The following is a 23,454-nucleotide window of genomic DNA, read 5'->3' on the forward strand; positions in this document are numbered from 1 at the left end:
TCATACCCGTTTCCAGATGGCCATACAGAACAAAAATATGGTCCCCGCCCCAGAGACCAGGAGCTCCCGGGACTCTCACTGGGAGGCGCAGTGAGCAGAGTCAATGCTCCAGCGTGTTTACCGAGCTTCCTAGCACTCAGCTGAAGCATTTGTTAGACTATATGTTAATTTCTTTTGACTCCGTGAGTGCTGAGGGAATAAGTTTGCTTGGAGGACTGCGGCTATTGCCACCACCTGCCCTCCCCTTAGAACATCTATTTTCAGGACCTGTCACACAAGGGGTTCAGTATTCCCACTCATACACCCGTGGGGAAGACCACAAGAGGAAGGGCAGAGGGGACAGGCCAGAGGCTGGCAGCAGGGAAGCTGGCAGCAGAGAAGACAATGGATGCCAGCAGGGATGGCAAAGCCCAAAATTCCCACCATGAAGGATGAAGAGCTGGCAGGACAAGCTTGGCATCGTGGTGCAGGTCTCCAATCCAAGCTACTGACAAAAGGAGGCGGGAGGACCACAAACTCAAGGCCTAAGAAGACTGAGGATGCCAGCTCGGTGGGAGGGAGCTTGCCTGGTATGTACAAGCATCCCCTCCTGTGCTATTCAAAACAACACCCAGAGCAGGACATACTGGGCAGGAAGCTCGCAGCTCAACAGAACAGTGCTTACCTGGCATGCTTAAGGTCCTGGGTTCAAGTCCCAGCACAGAAGAGGGTGGGAGAGAGAGGATGAAGGGAGGGAGAGAAGGAAGGACGGAAGGAGGGAGAGAGAGAGAGATTGAAGAGCGAGGGAGAGAGAGGTCACCACACAATGATACAAGGAGACATATATACTGTATACCTATAGCTACCCTCCCCAGGCCCCCAACTACGGGAATGCTTAAAAGATTTTTGTTTTTTCATTCTAATTCCAAAAGTCTGGCTTACCAACCTGTCCCAGCAAACACGTCTGGTCTGCTTAGTGATCAAACACCTTGAGGACTGATGACTCTCGGTCCTGACGGCCTGTCCGTCACCCCGGAGCAGTTTCAAAGGGTCCTGGCCTTCCAGCCTCTACACAGCCTCCAAACAGACAACGCACAAACATCTTCACATGACCAAGGCTTAACAGGGATTTATGCATGCTCACACTTACTATTTGATCTCACTTCTTTCTTTAGTTGTTTTGTTTTTCGAGACAGGGTTTCTCTGTAGCTTTGGAGCCCGTTCTACAACAAGCTTCTGTGGACCAGGCTGGCCTCGAACTCATAGAGATCCGCCTGCCTCTGCCTCCCGAGTGCTGGGATTAAAGGTGTGTGCCACCACTGCCCGGCTGTTGATCTCAGTTCTTTAATAAATTAAATATTGGGCTGGCAAAATGGCTCAGAAGGTAAAGGTGCTTGCCGTGTAGGAATAAGCCCTGGAAATCTGAGCTCAGTCCCTGGAACCATATAAAGGAGGAAGGAGAGGAACTGCTACAAAGTTGTCCTCTGACCTAAACACACACGCACGCACACACACACACACATACACACACACACACACACACACACAGAGTGGGGGGGACATATACACAGTAATGAACCATATTAAAAAAAAAAACCCAAATATTACAGATTTAGCTCAAGCCCACTCACGCCCTTCCCAGACTAGGAAATCAAAACCAAAAAAAACACCTGACCTTCTGACCCCAGAGCATGGAACTTACTGTACGTGTCACACTGCCTATAAGGACAGGGATCTGGGAGTTGTAAGCACTACTGATCAAAAGAGTTGTAAGAGGGAGAGACTTTCGCAAGAGTGCCACCCTCTTCGGTGCTATCTGTGCTTATCTTCCCAGGGAACAGACTTCATCTCTGGGACAACAGGGTCCACGGTGATTTAGCTGTGACCATGGGAAACTTAAAGGCCACATGCACCCTAAAGCCTCACACAGGCACGCTCCATCCCGATGGATCTTTTCTGTGTCATTCTTTATAAAAATAACAGTAACTTCCTTAGGAACTGAGGCCTTATGTAAGCATCTCAGAGAGCATGTCCTTCATCCTTCAGGCCCTGCCTGCTCAATCCCCACACAGCCACTGCTCTCTGGAACACTTATGCAACCCAATTTGCATGCTGCACTGAGGAACACACAGTCTGTGATGCTTTCAGTTCTTAGCAGTTAAACCTTGCAAGTGAGCTTACTATTACCCCCACACGCCAGTAACAAGACACGCAAAGTCAGTACTCGATACCCAGAAGGGAAAAGAAGAGGGAACTGACTCACAGGGGGAAAAGAGGACCGGATGCTTGTTCACTGTGGTCCTAGCAATATGAAAAACATGACTAGGATTATGAGACATAATTAGGGAATAGCTTTTCCTCTCAGAAAAACTAAACTAAAAACAAACCCTAAGAGTAGTTTGATGAACATGTGGGACCCTGCTGTATGATGTTTTACTCTTTTGGTATTTTGGGGGACCCACCACCCAGCTCCCAAATAAATCACACACAGGCGTATTCTTAGTTATGAATGTCCGGCCTTAGCTTGGCTTGTTTCTTGCCAGCTTTTCTTAACTTATCCTGACTATCTTTCGCCTCTGGGCTTTTATCTGTTCTTACTTCGGTACATCTTACTCTCAGTCACTCGGTAGCTGGCCAGGTGACTGGGTGGCTGAGCCTGGCGTCCTCCTTCCCACCCCCACCCACCCCCCACATCCTCCTCCCCTTGTTCTCTTCCTTGTTGCTCCACTTTCTCCCTTCTCCTATTTATCTTCCCTGCCTCCCAGTCCCGCCTGTCCTTGCTCCTGCCTCGCTACTGGCCATTCATCTCTTGATTAGAACCATCAGGTGGTCTAGACAGGCACAGTATCACAGCTTCTCAGAGTTAAATAAATACCGCGTAAACGAAAGCCACACACCTGAAAATAATACTCCCCAACAGAACCCCTAAAAACTCTTAACTCACTTCTGCAAGTTGGCCTCTGACCTCCACACAAGCACAATTCTGTGCCCAGCCCACAATAAAATAAACAAATGCAAATGTAAAAGCTTAAAGAAACCTATCCTTCTCCGAAGAAAAGTTTAAAAAAAAAATTCTTCCCCAGGAGAGAGAGATACACAACATGCACACAAGGGTCCACTCCCTTGAGTTAACACACTGGTCTATGTGTTGTCTTCTGGTTCCAGCCGATGCAGGGATATGACAATCTTCGTATACACATGAGAGCTCAATTTGGGGTGGGAAGAAAGAACAATGTTGCGTTTTCTTAAAGGAGCCTAGGAGGGTAATTTTTTTGGACATTAAAAAGGGGGGAAATAGGCGTAAGTACCCTTGATTACTTTTGAGAGCTGACTGTCTGAAAAACCTGTAGTAATGCTTAATTTGAAGATTCATTTAATGACATCTTTGATTTTCATTTAATGCACACAGTGACACCTACTGGTGCAGCAACGAGACAATAGGCCTCACAGGATGTGTCAGGGACACATTTTTGTCTCCTTTTAAATGGCATTTGACTTGAACATGCTCTTCTGAAATGCTGGACTGAACTGAAACTGGGAAGTGAGAGGCCCAGAGCCCCGTGTCTGCCTTCAACTCTAAGAGAGGCACAGGGACGACCCATGCAGGGTTTGGAGCTTTCACTCCACTGCTCCATTCATAGTTTCCAAAATCCATCAGCACCTCTGGCCAGTGGTTAGAGCTAAGCCTCCGACCTCACTGGGGCTATTATGTTCGGCGGAGGGCAGGCACATAATGCAATAATTGTTTAAACGTCACACAAACCAAGAAAACAGTGGCAAGGAGGAGTCAGCTGCTCCATAAACAAGCTGTGGCCTATTTTAAATAAGTCGTGGGCTATCCCAGGAACAAGGCAAGATTCAAGAAGTTCTTTTCTGCCTGTGCACAAGGCTGTTACCGATTTCCACCAGAGGGAATAAACTCAAGACCAAGCAGCTGGAAAAACACATGGGAGTGGGCAGGGAACGATTCAGTAAATTACATCTGTTCAAAATAGAATGGGCTGGGACAAGACAGGACAGGAAGTCCCAGAGAGGACGTGATAGCTGCAGAAGGTTGCGAGAGACGTGCTGGGTGGTGGTGGTGATGGTGGTGATGTACGACTTTAATCACAGCACTCCAGAGGCAGAGGTGGGCGGATCTTTGTGAGTTCAAAGTCAGCCTGATCTGAGAGAAAGTTCCAGGACAGCCAGGGCTGCTACACATAGAAACCTTGTCTCAGGGGGGAAAGAAAGAAAGAAAGAAAGAGAGAGAGAGAGAGAGAGAGAGAGAGAGAAAGAAAGAAAGAAAGAAAGAAAGAAAGAAAGAAAGAAAGAAAGAAAGAAAGAAAGAAGCAAACCTGAGAAACTAAGCCAGCAGTTAGTTGTTACTAACCCTGCTTCAGGCAAGTGTCAGACTAGCAAGCTGACATGAACATACATGGCAAATTCTGCCTGTGAAACTACCTTGTTGGCAAAATTACCTTAAGAACAGGAACTCAACTCAAATGCCATATCTGACTGATACGGATGGCTACATTATATTGCTAAGGTTTCTACGGCATAATCAAATAGTGCTGGGATCAATTAGTAATGTCTGTCATGGCTACTGAACAGAAAAATTAAACTGGATATGTCTGCTAATGGTCTGTAACTTCATTGTCCTAAGATGAAAAATAAGTTAATAGAGCCAGAAGTGGTGGCCCATGCTTTAAATCTTTGCATGTTGGAGGCAGAGGCAGGTGGATCTCTACAGAGTGAGTTCCAGGACAGTCAGGGATACACAGAGAAACCTGTCTGGAAACCAACAAACAAACAAAAATTAATAATAACAATTTTTTTTAAATCTCTGCTTTGTAAGCTCTGGGACAGAACTTGGGTCCTCTGCAAGAGCAGCATGTGCTCTTAGGCACCAAGCCATCTCTCCAGCAACACACCCGTGTTTTATGTTTGTGTAGCCCTAGTCTTTGAGTGAAAACTTATTTTGAAAAGGGATCCTCTACGTTAATGCTGTCAAAATTACCTAGGCTGGGAGTGTGGTTCAAGGATGGAGCATCGACCTAGTATAAGGCCCTCTGGCAACAAACACACACACACAATAATTTGTAATTTTGACATCAAATATTTACATATTATCCTGAATGGATTCTAAAATCTGAAAACTACAGATGGGCTTTACATTACTTTGCAATAGTACACATGGAAAGACAAAACATGCTAAGATCATTCATGATGGCTTGAACCATTAAGAGTGAAATAGTATGGAGGCAAGACACCAATGCGAAGAAAAGTGTGAGAAAGCCATTCAAGGCAAAATCACTGGAACACAACTAAGTCAATGTCTGTCATACTGCACAATTATTAAAACATATGTGATATTGAGGTTGGAGACATCCAGTGGTTTTGGGCACTGATGCTCTTCCAGAAGAAGAGGTTCAATTCCCAGCACCTACATGGTGGCTCACAACCACCTGTAACTCCAGCTCCAGGGAATCCAATGCCCTCTTCTGGCTTCTACGGGCATCAAACATGGCATACATACATATACAATAAAGTGAAAAATAACAAAAATGTGTACTACTGACCCCTCCAAATTAGGAGGAAGTTCCTAATTAAAACAAGCTGTGAACCACCGTTGCAGCTCAGTAGCTGGGCGTACAGCTGTCCTACAGATATGGAGGGTATACTACAGATACAGAGGGCATTTATTTGAAACTTCCTCTGGAAATTAATGTGTGCAAGGCTCCCCACTGCAGAATGAAGGTCACGGCAGGACCAACACAGTATCAAAATTCCAAGCCCAGTATTTGAAAACAAAGGTGGCTTACCCCACAGAACCGGGGGGGGGGGGGGGGCTGTGCCACACTGCTTGGCAATTTCCATCCCAGGGATACAAGCTCAGCACAAATTTTGAAAATGCAATGGATAAAATTTCAAAGAAACAGGTTTTTTTGCTGAATAATATTATCTACCATGCAAAGTTTCTCCCTCCCTCCTCGGCTCACCCTTCCAGACAGTCACATAGAGCCCAGGCTGGCCTCGCTCAACGTGCTGCCTAAGTGAGCATAACCTGTAGTGGCATTTCATTTGTCTTTTAATAAATAAAGCTTGCCCGAGGATTAGAAAAGTAAAACGGCCACACTGGCCAGCCTTACACACCAGGCAGCAATGACACACACCTTTAATCCCAGTAGCCACACTAGCTGCCATAGAAACCAGGCAATAGTGGTACACACCCTTAAAAAGGAAGGAGACAGCTCTCAGAAACAGTCTCATTCTGAGGATTCCTGGAGGCGGGATCGCCATTTTGGACTGAGGTAGAGGTAAGAGCCAGTGGCTGGTTGTTTTGTTTTTCTGACCTTCGGGTTGAACCCCAATTTCTGTCTCTAAGTTTTGATGAATCATGTTTCAATAACCTTGAATCCTACCTCTCGAGTGATATATCACAATATCTGGCTTATGAAGTACTGAGGATTGAGCACAGGGCTCCTGCATTTTAGACAAGCACTCTTCCCATGGAACCACATCTCTAGTCTCATATTTTCCCATAGAGAGTATGGTAGACCATCAGATCTCAATGCTTGGGAGGCTGAGGCAGGAGGACCGCTGTGATTTTGAGGCCAACATGTCTCAAAAACAAACAAGTAATGATTCTCTCTGAGGAGCATATACCCATACCTGGGTTGTCTCTTCCTTTCTTCTAACAATCTTTTCTTCTCTCCTAACTCTCAAGATCATACTAAAAAATCTTTAGTAAAATCTTCAATTCTGCTTCATTTGAACAAAAGCAAACAGGGCTCAGTGAGTTAGTTTAGTGAGTAGAGAGGAGCCTGCTGCCAAGCCAGACAACTTGAGTTTAATTCTAGAGCCCATAGAGTGAAGGAAAGAACTGATTCCAACAAACTGTCCTCTGACCTCCACATGAGCACTGTTGCACAACACACACACACACACACACACACACACGTGCACATGCATGTGAGAACGAATAAATAAATGTAAATAGCAAAAACCAAATTAAAATGAAATGACTTAACAAAACTTGGCGCTTAAAGTTCAATTAAGTTTATTTAACACGATTTACTGAAGAACATTTATTTTAACTTCAAAGGTTTATTTTTACTTAGAAGCTTGGCGTAATAGTTTATTTAATCTCATCCTGCTTCTATGAGAGTATGCAGTCGATTCTGAGAATTTAGAAAACACCGAAGTACATGTAACCACTCAGTAGAGCAAGCATGAGAGGTCTTAGGTTTCCCAGAAACAAACATATGTGCGCACACACATGCATGTACACATACATACCCAAGATATTAATCCACTGGGCTTCCTAGTTCACTACCATCTGGAGCATGTCTAGCCATTGAAATGTAAGGATACTCCTACCCCGAGTAGAATCTACATATACTACTGCTGTTCCTTATCACCAGTAAGATCTTTGTATGCAGTTACAGCTTTAGCGCCATCATACGTTCTGTATGCATTCCCAGTTTTAAGCCTTCACTTTGGATGCTTGGGATTGAGCCTGGGGCCTTGTAGATGTTAAGCATACACAGCCCTGCAGCTGAGAAAAGCGGTCAGCCCCCACAAACAAAGATTTCAATATTAACAGAAAAAGAAGTGGCTGTCTATTGACCTGATCCCATGACAACACAGAGCAGATGGTTAACTCAAGGACATCCCGAACAGTCCTCTGACTGTACAAAGGTAAAGCATGAGCCCTAAGACAAAGCAATGGGGTCATGTAGAAAGCTCCACACTGAATTCATGTGACAGGTCACGGCCAAAACACAGGTGTCCCGCACACATGCTTTAAAATTACCTCTAACTGGAAAAAATTACCTTCAGGACATGTGTAAAAGGTAAGCAAAAAAACATGTCAATTAAGTCTTTAGAACTGGGTTCTATTAACAAAAAACAAAACCAAAAAAAAAAAAATCACCTTACTGCACACTGCAAACATTCCAAAGTCTGAAAAAATATCAGAAATCCAAACCACTTCTGGTTCCATGCAATTCAGATCAGAAAAATTTTCACCTGAATACGACATATGAAATCAGAAGAGTGCTTATGAATATGCAGCACACAGATAAGCAGGCTACTCCGCTCTCGACTGGGAGAGTCTAACCGCACACTTACAACCCAGATCTTAGCATCTATCCTTGGAAAAGCCTGGGATTTGCAAAGTCTAAAACGAACCTGTATATTCTGGACAGCAAGCAAGAAATGACAATCAAAAACAAATGGGGTCACACCCCTCACTCATCAGAGTGGAAGGGTCAAGTGGGCAGCTAAAATAAGTATTGTGTCAATTTTGTTTTAAAGTCACAAGTCCACGGCAGTGGGAAAGAGGGAGTGGAGGGCCCGTCTGTAAAGCAGGGTACCAGCTATGGATGTGGAGGAAATGGTCATATTAGAAACCGCCAGGACACAATAACTGATAAAAAACAACTTACAGAGGCGAAGAGCATTCCTCTGCCAATCACTGGCTCACTGGGGTGAGGAGTTGGGATTTGTGAGTCCAAATCAGAGCACAACTTAGTTTGCCCCAATACTCAGTGCATATATATTTGTTGTTGGTATGTCGTTTATCTGTGTGTTCGTGTGTCTGCATGTACACTTGTGGAGGCTAGAGGACGACATCAAATGTCCCGTTCTATCACTTTCTTTTTTTTTAAAGTTCATTTAAGCCCCAAATTCTTTTGTTTGTTTGTTTATTTATTTATTTATTATGTATACAATATTCTGTCTGTGTGTATGTCTGCAGGCCAGAAGAGGGCACCAGACCTCATTATAGATGGTTGTGAGCCACCATGTGGTTGCTGGGAATTGAACTCAGGACCTTTGGAAGAGCAGGCAATGCTCTTAACCACTGAGCCATCTCTCCAGCCCCCATTCTATCACTTTCCACTTTATTCTTCTGAGACAGGAGATCCTCGGTGAACCCGGAGTCTATTGCTCTTCCAGCATTGTCCAGCACTGGACAGCTGGCAAGTCCCCAAGATCCTCCTGTCCCTCCCCATACCAGTGCTGGATTTGCTGCTGCACACAGCCACACTCGGGCATCCAGGTTTGTGACGTCAAGCTTGTATAGCAACTGTTCTCGTCCACCGCATGTCTTCTTGGTGGACTGCTCCCTTCTGTGGTACACAGGGGCCTTCTTTATCTCCATAGTGTTGGCTTGACGTCTATTATCAGACATCAGAATAGTTACACCAGTTTGACTCTTGGCGAGTATGTGTTTGGCCGGTGAGATGCCTACTTTGGGGGATGACTTGTTTTTTAAGCTAACCACTTAGTCTGTGCCTTTTTCTTGGCGAGTTGAAGCTATTTGCATTTAAGTTTATCTCGGTTGGAAGCTATCTGCTTTCAGGGTCTGAGAGAAGGTACTCCATGCTTTCTTGGTTTATGAGAGACTGCTGATGAGAGAGGCAGCCCTGGTCTTCTTTTTGCACTTGTGACTTGATGTGCAATCAAATTCTTTTAATGAAAAATATCAACAAGGCCTAAGCAAGCAGTCAAAATTAGCACTGCCAGTTAGCAACAAGCAGAAGCCACACCCATTGACTGTGGAACTTTTCTGCCCCATGCCATCTCCTTGATTTACCCATCAGTGAACTCCAGAAGAAACCAACAATCTATAAATGACTGACCTATGTTGTACCAAAATGACAATGTCATGGGAGACAAAGAAAAGCAGAGAGACAGTTCAAAATGAAAAAAGGACCAATGACAACTAAATATAATGCATTGTCTGCATCCTACATCCAGGGAAAATAAAGGACGTTATTGGGACAAGTGAAACACCTGGACTATGAACTATGAAGTATAATGCGAAACATCCCGGTTATCCCTAGGATTAAGAGAATAATGAGGCACAGATAACATATTCAACAGAGTCTCAATTGTTTCTGAAGAAAATGTGGGGACACGCACAACGCAGGGGCAGGGACAAAATGACAAAGCAAAGCAGTAAGGTTTTTTTTTTTTTTCCAAGACAGGGTTTCTCTGTGTAACAGTCCTGGCTGTCCTAGAACTTGCTCTGTAGACCAGGCTGGCCTCGAACTCACAGGCCTGCCTCAGCCTCCCGAGAGCTGAGATAAAAGGCATGAGCCACCAATGCCTGGCGGCAAGGTTTTTTTTTTTTCTTTTTTTTTTTTTGGAATGAACCCGCCCATCCTGAAATAAGAATGATTTGCATTATTTTTTTTATAATTTTTGTATATTTGAAATTATTTCAGAAATATGTTCCCTCCTACGCCACACATATGGCATATGCCTATAATCCTAGGACTTGGAAGTTTGATTTAGAGAGATAGTGAGTTTGAGGCCAATCTGGGCTACATTACAAGACCCTGCCTCTAAATAATGTGTATATATGTATACTTACTGCTTAGAACTTATACTTAACTATCTAGAACCCACAGAACTATAAGACCAATGACTAGCAGGGGGGCTACTAGTTCATTTTTATAGATAATGTGGTATAATGAGGATCAAAAAAATCCATTTTGAGGAGCTGGGGAAGCCATGGTCACCTAGTGCTTAAAACTGGGGATTCTTATTGTTACTCAGGGATGCACTTAAAGGAAGATGAATCCATGAGGCAGATGGAGAGCAGCGACACAGCCTACTGAACAAATGTCTGGTCGCTCATTCTGTGCTTGTGCGATTCCCGCTACAACCAAAACGCTCATTTGAGTGTATTGGGAGCTGGACACACTTCTCAGCAACAGTTTCTTAAATTATCTAAGTAAGAATTCATTCTTGATACTACCATTATCCTTACATGACCAATGAGCAACTGGGGCACAGAAATGTTCAGTGATGTAGCTAGAGTAGCCACAATATTGGGTAATGTGGGAATTTGAACTTAGGTTGTGGGGTTCCAGTGCCTGCATGCCTTTTGTTTTGTTTTGTTTTGTTTTGTTTTAACAATCTTTTCTCATTTTACATAGAAATCCAAGTTCTCTCTCCCACTTTCCACCAATCCACTCCTCAGAGAGAATAAGGCTTCCCACAGGGAATCAACAAAGTCTGGTACGTCACCTTGAGGCAGGACCAAGGCCTTGCCCTTCTTTATTTAGGCTGAGCATGGTATTCCCCCCAGAGACAATGGCACTCTTAACAAATGTGCTAAATACCTCTTGCTGTAAGGTGCCTAACTGAACTAAAGACCAGAGGGTGGTACAGGACAGAAAGAAGGACAGCCCGTCAAATCACTAGGAAAATAATACGGGGAATGAAGGGAGGGCAGACTCTCACACCCAGAGTCTGCAGATAAAAACTCTAAAATACATGAGGGCAGTTCATAAAAAAAAAAAAACTGGAAACAATGCAAATATGAAAACAACCTATAAAAGTTAACTCTTGTTTTGCAGAAAGCAGTCAAGAAGGAAAGGAAGAGATAATGTCCGCTCAGATAAAATGTTATATACTCAAGTGTGTCCAGGTGTACATACAACGGCGGAAAGAAGTCCACTGCAAATCCTACACACAGATCTCTAAACTCAGAAATTAAGGACTAAGGTTCAGTAAGCAACAGGTCAGGTAATATGAAGAGATCAGTGATGTGACAGGGCCATCGCACAAGCCAAATAGTGAATGAGAGACGAGAATAAGGAAAGGGAACGCAGGGCAGATCAAGGAACTTCTACATACACATCAAAAGGAATTTCGGAAGGAAATAATTCCCCAGAATTCAATAATGACTTGAATCCGATTGAAAAGAAATGTCCCTAGCATGGCGGTTGAAAATGCACAACAGGAAAGACGAAGAGTGAAATTTAAAAGCGATTAGAGAGAAAGTCAGAGTATAGAAAGTCAGACATAATGATGATGTCATAATCCACTCAAACGGTTGACAAAAGACGATTAGCCCCGACTTACAGATAAAGCTGCACTACAGTATAGAACAACTCAAGGCATCAACACGTACAGAGCTTTAACATTAAATAAGTTGTAACTGGCAAATAAAATAACAGCTATGCCCAGAGGGAAACCATGTGGAAGGAAAACTAATGAGTCCATATGCTGATAAACTATTTAATAATGTAGTTCTCTGGCCTAAGAAAATGAATAAAAATTCTAGACAACGGAAAAAGAGGGCTGGGATGTGGGAAGAATGTAACTACTTTTGCCTTGCTCAGGAGAAGGGATAAAATGATGACCTGTATAACAACAAAGGACAGATCTTAAAAATATTCTAAATAAATATAAAATTACAGTTTCCAAATACACAGAAGGAAGGGATAGAGAAAACCAGCTGGGCATGAAACACCCTGTAATCCTAGTACCTGGAGGGCTAAGGCAAGTGATCATGAGTTTCAGGCTAGCCTGGGCTATAAAGGCAACACCCTATCTCAAAAAATCAAAAAAAAAAAAAAAAGAAAAGCATCCATTTATCAGAAGAGGAAGGGCAGAGTTTGGAATTCAGTCTAATATACAGAAAGCACAATTTAAAATGACAGAAATGTATTAGTAATCAAGATAAATAAACAATTTTATTAAAATTTCACTTCTACAAAATCCTGAATAGGGATCTGCAATTACTTCTACTACTACTAATAATTTTAGTAATTAGTAATTACTAAAAACAAATGCTTTCCCCAGGTGGTGGTGGTGCACGCCTTTAATCCCAGCACTCGAGAGGCAGAGGCAGGCAGATCACTGTGAGTTTGAGGCCAGCTTGGTCTACAAAGTGAATTCCAGGACAGGTTCCAAAGCTTTCTCACTCCCAAGAATCAATTAGAAGCCATGTATGGTGGGAACCATGAATGGTAGCATATGTCTGCAATCTGAGCAGTGCTGAGGTGCTGAGAACCTGAACTATACAGACCTTGCCTTGAAAACCAAGAGATGGGGGCTGGAGAGATGGCTCAGCAGTTTAGAGGACCTGTTGCTCTTGCAGAGGATCAAGTTTCAGTTCCCAGCACCCCCACATCTTAAGTCTGCCTGTAACTCCACTTCCAGGAGATCCAATGCCTTCTTCAGATCTCTGCGGACACCAGCAAGCACACTGTACATATACATACGTGGAAGTAAAACTCTCATCCATATAAAACGAAATAATCTCAAGAACAATAACCATAAACACTAAGGGCTGGAGGCGATCAAGACAGTAGGCAATAAAGATTGCTGTAAAAGCTGAACCACTGAGCTCAGTCCTTGTAATTTATACAAATATGGGTGAAAGGAAAGAATCAACTCTATAAACATATGTTCTGGCCTCCACACTGGAAGAGGCCTAACTTGACAGCACAGCAGCCATGACAGGCTGCAGACTAACAATACTAGACTAGGCCTCACACTTACAATAGCCAGGAAAAGCCACAAACTGTACCCTGATTGGCAGGAGGCCAATCAGAATTGAGACAAACAAGAACTAAATGTTCCAGAACATTAAGCAAGGCTTACCTAATTTGCATATAGGTTGCTAATTTCCTTATAGCATTCCAGTACTAATCCCTGTTTCACAAGACTCCTGTTATCTCACTCCTGCCCAATCAGGAGTTCAAACCCCTTCTGAATCCAGAATTTACCCTCCCTCCCCCTTTCTTTACTCCAAAAAAAAAACCAAAAACAAAAAAAAAAAACCCTGCCATAGCTGAGTTCAGCACTCTCCCTCATCCAGCCACTGTGTCCGAATGGACAGAGGGCCCAGCTCCAGCTTGCAATAAAGGCTTTTTGCTTTTGCATAGAAACTCAGACTCCTGGTGGTCTCTGGGGGGCTCATGACACGGGCCTAACACATACGTGTGCTGCAGCATGCACAACTATCACCCCCCAACATTTATATCATACACACACAATAATGATAATAGTAAATCAAAATTTGAGACAGGGTCTCACTAAGTGGCACTGGCTGGACTCAGAATCACAGATATCTGCCTGCCACTGCCTCGCGAGTGCTAGGATTAAAGACATGAATCACTTTGCCGTGTTGAATCAAAGTTTGGTATTTGTTGTTGTTTGGTTGTTTGGTTGGTTTCTCGAGACAGGATTTCTCTGTGTAACAGTCCTGGCTGTCCTGGAACTCACTTTGTAGACCAGGCTGGCCTCGAACTCACAGAAATCCACCTGCCTCTGCCTTCCAAGGGCTAGGACTAAAGGCACGCGCCACCATACCCTGGTTTTTTTTTAATTTTTTTTTAAGATTTATTTATTTATTATGTATACAACATTTCTTCCATGTCTACCTGCCAGAAGAGGGCGCCAGATCTCATTACAGATGGTTGTGAGCCACCATGTGGTTGCTGGGAATTGAACTCAGGACCTCTGGAAGAGCAGTCAGTGCTCTTAACCTCTGAGCCATCTCTCCAGCCCCCTGTTGTTTGTTTTTAAAGGATGACAATGTGCTCAGTGTTGGAACACTTAACAGGTACATGGCTCTGGGTGTGATCCCAGAACAGGGAAAAAAATAATCAACCAAATATGGCTGCTCCCCTTTTGTAAATGAAGCCTATATGAAAAGAAGCTTCAAGGCTCCCCACCTAGCAATGAGCTATCAACTCTGTACTACATGAAAAGAAGCTTCAAGGCTCCCCACCTAGCAATGAGCTATCTACTCTGTACTACATGAAAAGAAGCTTCAAGGCTCCCCACCTAGCAATGAGCTATCAACTCTGTACTACATGAAAAGAAACTTCAAGGCTCCCCACCTAGCAATGAGCTATCAACTCTGCACAACATGAAAAGAAGCTTCAAGGCTCCCCACCTAGCAATGAGCTATCTACTCTGTACTAACGATAACAGAGTGATGACTCTGATAATCACTGTGAAGAAAAAAAAAAAGAGGAAAGGAATCCAAAATTAGTTACTTTTCTATCCAGCTCACAGCTTCTAAAACTTAAATATCAGATACATAAAACCATATAAAAGTCATGTAAATTTATAGGCACATAGTATATAATATCAAATCAGGTTAAACATCATTTCCTCATTTATCAATTCTTTATAATGAAAAATTTTGATTCTTCTAGCTCTGAGAAATACACAGTAGGCTACTGTTTTCCACAGTCAAAGCATGCGCCTCAAGGTAACTCAGTGCCAGTCATCTGCCCACCCCTCTCTACCTTCCCCTAATGCTCCCTGGATTCTGGTGACCACCACTCTGCTCTAAATGGCTCATAACTTTATTTTTTTTTAAAAAAAAGTATCTTTGTAATTTAATTGACAGATTACAATTGTATATGCGTGGGGTGGGGCTCTGTGTGACATTTCAGAACATGCACACAACGAAAACCACCTGATGGGATAATCTTGGCTCTGGAATTTACCATGTGTTTCTATTGGAAACATTCAAAATGCCATTAGCTACTTTGAATTACTCACTGTGTGGTCAATTGCAGTTACTCTGCTGTGCTGTAGAACAAAGGAGTTATTACTCCTATTCGACCCCACCCCTTGGCATTTATTTTTTACTTCTATGTTTTTTCCCATAGGTCTACTGTGACAATCACATTTGGGGATGAAGAGAACCCCAAGGACCCACACTGGGGCCAAAACAAGGACGTAAAGAAGAAGGCAAGAGTTCTGTACATCTGGATGTGCCAAGGCCATGGAGCCTGGGGCTCTGGAAAGGAACCTAGATGCCCCAAGATGGTACCAACCTCTAACAATCAGGGACTTCTCTGCAGGCAGCTAGCATTTCCCCTGAGCTATAACTCTAAATCACAACACAATGATGCTGTAGGACAGAATTAACAAGGTAAGCAGTGAAGTGACAGTCCTGCCACCTTGACACTAGAGTCAGCCACGCTGGGTAAAGGTTACTCTCACAACCCTTGGGTCACGGTAATCACAGGTGAATCATTCCACAATTAGGCGGTTTCTAATGGAACTAACACTATACCCATCTTTTACTTACAGAATGCCTTCTCGCTCAGCTACTACACATGGAGACAGAGACGGACACGATTTAATCATTAAAGTACAATGTGGTAACAATTATTATGATCCCTGCCATGCGGATGAGAAATCTGGAGCTATGAGTAATGGATCAGATGGCCCAAAGCAAACAGACTCAGAAGGACAGACTTTCATTCCCTCAAGAGCTCGGCGAACTTGCATACACAGGACAATCCCCCAGGGAGCTGGTGGAAATGAGAGGGGTTCTGCAGGTCTGGGATGGAGCCTAGCAGCCCAATTTTCAACGTTCTCACACCAATACTGCTGAGAGTCATGGCCTATATACTCACGCGTAGTAAAGAGCCAAGTTATCCATCATCTTATGTTCACTCCATACTTACAGCTGTGACTTCTAAAAAGTCCAGCCTGCCATCGGTCTATAATGCATTTTTAGAGTCAACTAAAGAAAAGGAAAAAAAACCAGTGTTATGTAAATATTAAACTAGTCAATGAATTTTAAATCGGAAGTTAGTACCCTATGGTCTACAACTAAATTCTAACGAAGTCAAACTGATTTCTAAGTTTCCTGTGCACACTCTTGTTATCTTTGGCCAGAAGAGACCCTGCCACACCCTACGGCCAAACCAGATGCATCCTGTGTTTCTACAAGGAAACCATCAGAGCCTATTAAAATTACTGTACACCGATAGCAGCCGGGACATGACAAATCACAGGCCAAGCGTCAGATACCACAGGACGTGTTTCAGAGCTTCGGGGCCAGGTCCATTTGCAACCAAATGATATTGTGTGAAGCTGGCATGCTCGGTGCATGACAAACTGATGCAATTTCGGTGCTGTCTGCAGGCCAGTGAGATTTCTCTGATGCTGCCCGCGGTTAGTTTACAGAACTGTGCAGAGTTCCCAGATTCGAATCACTAGGGGCTTGAAAGGGCTTCACTTGACAAGCTACAAATAATTACACCCCACTCTTTCCGTTGTGCGATATTACTCTGCCCCCTTATCTCTAGGATTTGAGCTTTTCTGAACAAGCAAGGTCGCCTTCTGTTTTGACCACAGCCCAGCAAAACATTGTTCTTTCCTGATATGATAAATAAAAGGAGCTCTTGCAGACTAAACATTTTTATCAGGTCCATTTTCTACTTTTATAGGCAAAAATCAGCCCGGGGCTCCATTAGAAGGGCTGAGCTGGATGGAAGCTGGCAGGTAGGTACATACATCCTCTCTAAGTGACGTGATCTGACTCTGGATTTTTCTTTTCTTTTCTTTTTTTTTTTTTTTTTTTTTTTTTTTTGTAAAAGCACATTTGAAAAATGGAACACCAGCGAACAGATAAAGGGCACACGGACAGTAGCGCTCACAGGGATTGTTCCTTTCTTATCTCCAGCCCAGCTCCACCCTAACAGCTTCTTCATTCGAATATATGGATATGGCTATACATCCAGATGTGTGTGTGCACGCACACACACACAGGTTTGTTTGTGTTGTGTAGCTGAAGCATCTCCAGAATTGTTATATAGCACAGGCTAACCTAGGGCAATCCTCATGCCTCATCCTCCCAGCTACTAGGACTAGATGTGTATTCATCATTACCAGCTTTATTCAGGCATCCTTTTTTTTTTTTTTTGGTTTATTTACTCTCACTTTTATGAGTACTTAGCCTGCATATGCCTGTGCACATGTGTGCCTGGTGCTCATGCAGTTCAAAAGAGAACATCAGATCCCCTGGAACTGGAGTTACAGGCAGCTGTGAGCTGCTATATGGATGCTAGAAACCAAACGTAGGTCCTGGCAAGAGCAGCAATTGCTCTTGACCCCTGAGTCATCTCTCTAGCCCCTTATTCATGTTTTCTTAATTGTAGTAAGGGGCTGCGGGCAGGCCTGCTTTTCGCCTCACCCGGCTCCCACACGGCTAGCTTAGTCCCAGAAATAACAATACACAAATTGTATTCATTTAAGCACTGCCTGGCCCATTATCTCTAGAGAGTTAGTTACTGACTAACTCTCATATCTTGATATTAACCCATTTCTAATAATCTGTATAGCACCACGAGGTGTGGCTTACCGGGAAAGATTCAGCATGTCTGACCTGGTGGCTGGCTCCATGGCGTCTGCCTCATAGCCCTCTTCCCAGCATTCTGTTCTGTTTACTCCGCCTACCTAATTTTCTGTCCTATCAAGGGGCCAAGGCAGTCTCTTTATTGACCAATGAAAATAACACAATAGACAGATAACCCTCCTCCATCACTTAATGAAAAATGTATTTGCAGCTTGACTGCAAGTAAAATATTGCTGCCCACGTCAGCAACATGCTTCTCAGAAACACCAGCCCCGATGCCCAAGTTTGTTACTCCATTTCTGAAACTTTAAAGTCTATCCTCTGCTCTAAGGAATGCCCCAGGAAACATTTATTGATTCCCACTCAATGTATTTCAGTTTTGTAAACATAAAACTTAAAAATACAAAACACAAAATCTATGTTGGGATATTTTCCAAAGTAGGGTACAAAATTGAAGGAGATAGTTGTGGTAGTCTGAATGTAATTGGCCCCCATAAGATCGTAGGGGGTGGCACTATTAGGAGGTGTGGCCTTGTTGGAGTAGGTATGTGGACCAAGATATAGAACTCTCAGCTACCTCTCCAGCACTATGTCTACCTGCAAGCTCCCATGCCCTACCATGATGATAATGGATGGAGCCTCTACAACTGCAAGGCACCCAAACTAAATGATTTCCTTAATAAGAGTTGCTGTAGTCATGGTGTTTCTTCACAGTGATAGAAACCCTAATGAAGACAAGAGTTTTTGTTTAAACTTCGATATCAAAATTTCAGGTGCTAGAGAGATGCCTCATAGGATAAGAACTTTACTGCTCTTGTAGAGGATCTGGGTTTGGTTCCCAGCACCTACATAGTAACTCCTGCTCCAGGAGATCTGTCATCTTCTTCTGACCTCTGTAGGTTCATTCACGCATGCACACACACACACACACACACACACACACACACACACACACACACATTTGGAGAGAGGGCTGGTAAGATGGCTCAACTCCCTCAGACTGTCGTCTGACCTTCATACTACATGGCATGTTGTGTGCACACGTACACACAAATTTTTTTTTAAACTAGCTACAGTTGTGGGGACTGGAGAGATGGCTCAGTAGTCAAGAGCACTGGCTGTTCTTCCCAGGGACCAGGGTTCAATATTCAGCACACACATCAGGCAGAACACGGGAGATTTGGCCCTTTCTTCTGGTCTCCGCAGACACCTGCACTAACATGCACATATCCACACACATCAACATGCAATAAAAATAAAATCTTTTACATTCTTAAAGTGAAATGAGCTATAGTAGTAATTAACACGGGAATCTAAACATATTTAAATTGAAACTATTTGTGAAATCTCCCCTGAAGGTAAAGTAACTAGGTAGGTGTTATAAGTCTTCTACAAAAACCCTGTGATACAAACATAGGATTTTAATTAATTAAAATCTGTGCTGGGCACAGTGGTAGAGCTAGCCCCTTAGGAGGTAGAGACAAAGAGAAGCAGCGATTCAAGGCTACCTGAACTATGTATCCAGTATGAGGGCAGCCTGAGCTACAGGAAACCACGTTGCAACATAAAGAAAGAACAAAATCCATCTTTACTACCCCACTTCAGAGATAAGGAAACCGAGACACACTGAAGGAATGTAACCTGCCCCATGCCTCACAATTCTGGGCTAAAGAGATATGATCTGTGTCCCTAGAATTTGACTTAAATCCCTCTGCTTCCTCTTCTTAGCTTCACGATGCCATGAAGCTTCAAGCCACGAAGCTTCAAGCTGACCACTGACAAAATACTTCCCGTCTGGGCTGAAACAAGGACCTGGCGAGTACCCACTCACCTGGGCGTGGCCACAGATGATTGTGGGATGAGCGGCTGCGCTCTACAGAGCTCCGGGTCATCTTTTCCCAAGCTATCACGTCTGCACTTGGTCAAGCTGTGCCATTAATCAGCTTTTCTGGTCTCTACCGGACACAGCTGGCCATCTACACAGTTCACGGATAAAATCTACTTGGGTCAAACTTCCCTTTACCATTCTGAAATTTCTAGCCGACGTTTACCTGAAAAGCTTTATTTCTGCTCCTGTTCAGCGTAGGTAGTGAGGGGAGAGGAGGAACTTGTGGGTGAATTGCACTCAAATTAACGCAGCCCGGAACGGTGGTGCCTGCCTGGGATCCTTCAGGAGGCAGAGACAGGAGGATTGTAAGCTCAAGACTAGCCTGGGCTACTGGAGACCCTGCCTCAAAACAACAAAATATCTTAGCTTTTAGATACAATGCTGCCATGGAGCCAGCTGTGTGTACGTATTTGGAAGTAATAGCATTTCATTTGACTAAACAACCTCTTGGTCACTATTATGTCTACACTCGGGGTACTGGAGTCAGAGGTTCCCATTCAGCACGTGGCTAGGGAGGGTAGGGCCAGGAGCCTTCCAGTAAAGTCTCATCACTTCCCTTGTTCCCTCTTCAATCATGCTGCTATCTTCTTCTCATGGGTCATCCTTCCCGAAAGGTCAACTTTACAAAATGAGCCTAACCCTAGTTCTTTCCTGTTCACAAGTGCTGGCTTCAATGCAGTTTGGTCCAGAATCAGAAGGGTAAAGCACGCTACATCTCTGGCAGCATCTGAAGTCACATCTTCACACTTCTGCTTCAAATACCTCTCTACCTCCACATTGTCACCTGGTTTCCGGTGGGTGGTGATCCCTCACCCCAGACACCTCACCTCACCCTGCTAACTCTCTGTAACCCACGTGGTTCTCCCAGCTGGATCCTAGCACCTGGCCTTCAGGGGCGGAACTGGGCCAAGGTTGTGAAGACAGACACAGCCATGCTAACAGCTGCTGACACTGACTGCACTGTGCCCTTTCCCAGAAATATCCCATATATTATTATACTTAATCTTGGCAATGAGCCCGTGGGCTAGATGTCATGGTTTTTTGTTTGTTTGTTTTATTTTTGTTTTTAAAGACATGGGTCTCATTTAGCCTGAAATAGCACTGAGCTCGGTATGTAGCCAAGAATGACCTTAAACTTCTGATCCTCTTGTCTCCATTCAGGAGGCATGCTAGGATTACAGGTATGCCCCCTCTATACCTGGTTAATGTAGTGCTAGGAATCAAATCCAGGACTTTGTGCATGCTAGGCAAGCACTCTACCAACAAAGTTATAGCACCAGCCCCCTAGTTAACCTGTCCTAATGATGAAGAAACTGTCCCCATGTATGCTTGGCAACATAACTTTATGTATATGTTTCTCTCCCCACGGAATGATAAGCAGTCAGGGGGATTAAATGGCATCTCTACTATATACTATTTCATAAATAGGTGGACTCCATTAATAGCCTGCTGGTATTGATTAAGAGTCTTAGAAATCAAACTCTGGGCTGGAGAGATGTTAAGAACACTGGCTGCTCTTCAAGAGATCCTGGGCTCGATTCCCAGCACCAACATGATGGCTAACAGCTGCCTGTACAGCCAGCTCCAGGGGATTTGGTGCTCTCCTGACCTCTGTGGAGACCAGACACACACACACATGGTGATGAAACACACACACACACACACACACACACACACACACACATATTTAGGAAAAACACTCATCCACATTAAGTAAATCTTAAAACTTTTAAAAAGAAATAAACCCGTAACACGATAACATCTCTAAAAGCCCTATACAGTGCCTAGTATATTGAAGGCCTTCAAAAAACCACTGGTTGAGAAAAATAAATCTGAATAAATATTAGTGCTAAGGACTCTGGAGGGAGGCACAGTGCTAGGCACTACAACCAGAGCTTTTACCGGCTAGGCAAGTGTTCTCCCACTGGACTCTGGACTTGATTCTCTGACTGGGGCTCATATAAAACTGTGCCTCACACGCCCCATCTCTGTCCCTTCACCCAGTCCTCAGCACTGCCAACTGCTACAGCATCTGCCAGGTTCTCCCACCAGCCCTTCTTCAAGTCCTACCAAGCACTCAGACTGCAAACACTCACAGCTGATCATACGAAGACTGAGCTACCCTTCCAGTTCGACCGCCGGCTTCCCCACTCAGCCATTTAGATACTCTGGGCCACTGAGAAGAAAGTTGCACATTTTCTAGAGCCAGAACTCAAGAAAAACAAACTCTGACTGCAGAAATAGCTCTGAGAAGAAAGTCGAGAACAAAGTGCCTTTCGCTCCCACTGACGCCATCGGAACCTGGCGGAACCTCAATAGCAATGAGTCAGGAGTCATTTCTGATCGGAGCAAAACACAAGAATGGGTCTGAATGGGGCCTGGCCCTGTACCGCTGCCAGGCTCCAGCAATAAACTAGGCTGGTGCAAAAGGAAATGCATTTCCAGACTGTGGCCTAAATCACTATAACTAGGATCAAACACATCTTTAGTCACCAAAGTAGGAACCATTATAATCAAGGCCCTTTTGACAACAAGATGTTAAGTTTATTCTTCTACCATGAATATCCTGGCTTTGGAAGTCACTCATCTTATGAAGGCATCTTCTGCATTCTGCTGATCACAGAAGCATTTTCTCTGCAAAAAGCTGTCAAAAAGCCTGAAGGAGAGTAGTTCATTCTTGGCCAACATCAAAAACACTGATGACAACTTATGCTGGAAAGGATGTGGGATAAGGGGAACACTCCTCCATTGTTAGTGGGAGTGCAAACTTGTACAGCCCTTTGGAAATCAGAACGGTGATTTCTCAGAAAATTAGGAAACAATCTACCTCAAGATCCAGCAATGCCACTGTTGGGTATATAACCAAAAGACGCTCAATCATACCACAAAGACATGTTCTCAACTATGTCCATAACAGCATTATTTGTAATAGTCCGAACCTGGAAGCAACCTAAATGCCCCTCACTCGAAGAATGGATAAAGAAAATTTGGTACATTTACACAATGGAGCACTATGTTGTAGTAAAAAATAATGACATCTTGAAATTTACAGGCAGATGGGTGGATCTAGAAAAAAAATATATTGAGTGAGGTAACCGAGACCCAGAAAGACAAATAAAATATTTACTTAATCATAAGTGGCTTTCAGACATAAGGCAAAGAAAACCCAGCCTACAAGCCACAACCCCAGAGAAATTAGACAAAGAGGTCTCTAAGAGAGACATACATAGATCTACACAGGAAGGTGAAAAAGACAAGATTGGAAGTGTGGGAGTCACAGGAGAGGGTAGAAGCAGAGAGGGGAGGGAGAGAGGGGAGTGGAGAAAAATGTATATAGCTCAATAAAAACAATAAAAAAAATGAAAAAGTATAGTCCATTCTTGAGAGGTCCAATGAATATGGTGGATGAGACGAAACTTTGGAGCCTAGTTCCTTCATCTCTGGAAGCCTCAGGTGTGTTGTGTGTGGCTGGGTGTTGTCATAAGAACTAGGCCCTTTCTGCTGAGCAAAGCTGGCTGCATGTATTGCTGTTTCCTATTCATCCCAAGGATTTGCTGAGTGACTTCTCAGATATAATGGTTTCATTGGGATTTGAAGAGCTGTAATAGATTAGACCTGCAGAAGACACCAACAGAACCAATACTGGACAACAATTTGTGAGCGTGTGCCTGGCTGTGTGAGTGTG

General features: G+C 43.7%; 1 protein-coding gene across 4 annotated transcripts in view; it reads right to left on the minus strand.

The window, feature by feature from the left end:
• Snx24 (sorting nexin 24) overlaps window positions 1-23,454 on the minus strand; it is a 145,106-nt gene that overhangs the window by 92,818 nt on the left and 28,834 nt on the right. Inside the window, exon 2 of one of the 4 annotated variants that reach the window (XM_085699865.2) lies at window positions 16,206-16,264. The exons of 2 other annotated variants lie outside the window; for them this stretch is intronic. The gene's annotated coding sequence lies outside the window, so the exon portion shown is untranslated. Of the gene's footprint in view, window positions 1-16,154; window positions 16,265-23,454 lie in introns of all 4 variants that reach the window. One more of the 4 variants, XM_085699864.2, reaches the window with a different exon arrangement.

Source organism: Myodes glareolus, chromosome 13 (genome assembly GCF_982192425.1).
Source record: "Myodes glareolus chromosome 13, mMyoGla1.1, whole genome shotgun sequence".
In the NCBI taxonomy this organism is placed as follows: domain Eukaryota; kingdom Metazoa; phylum Chordata; class Mammalia; order Rodentia; family Cricetidae; genus Myodes; species Myodes glareolus.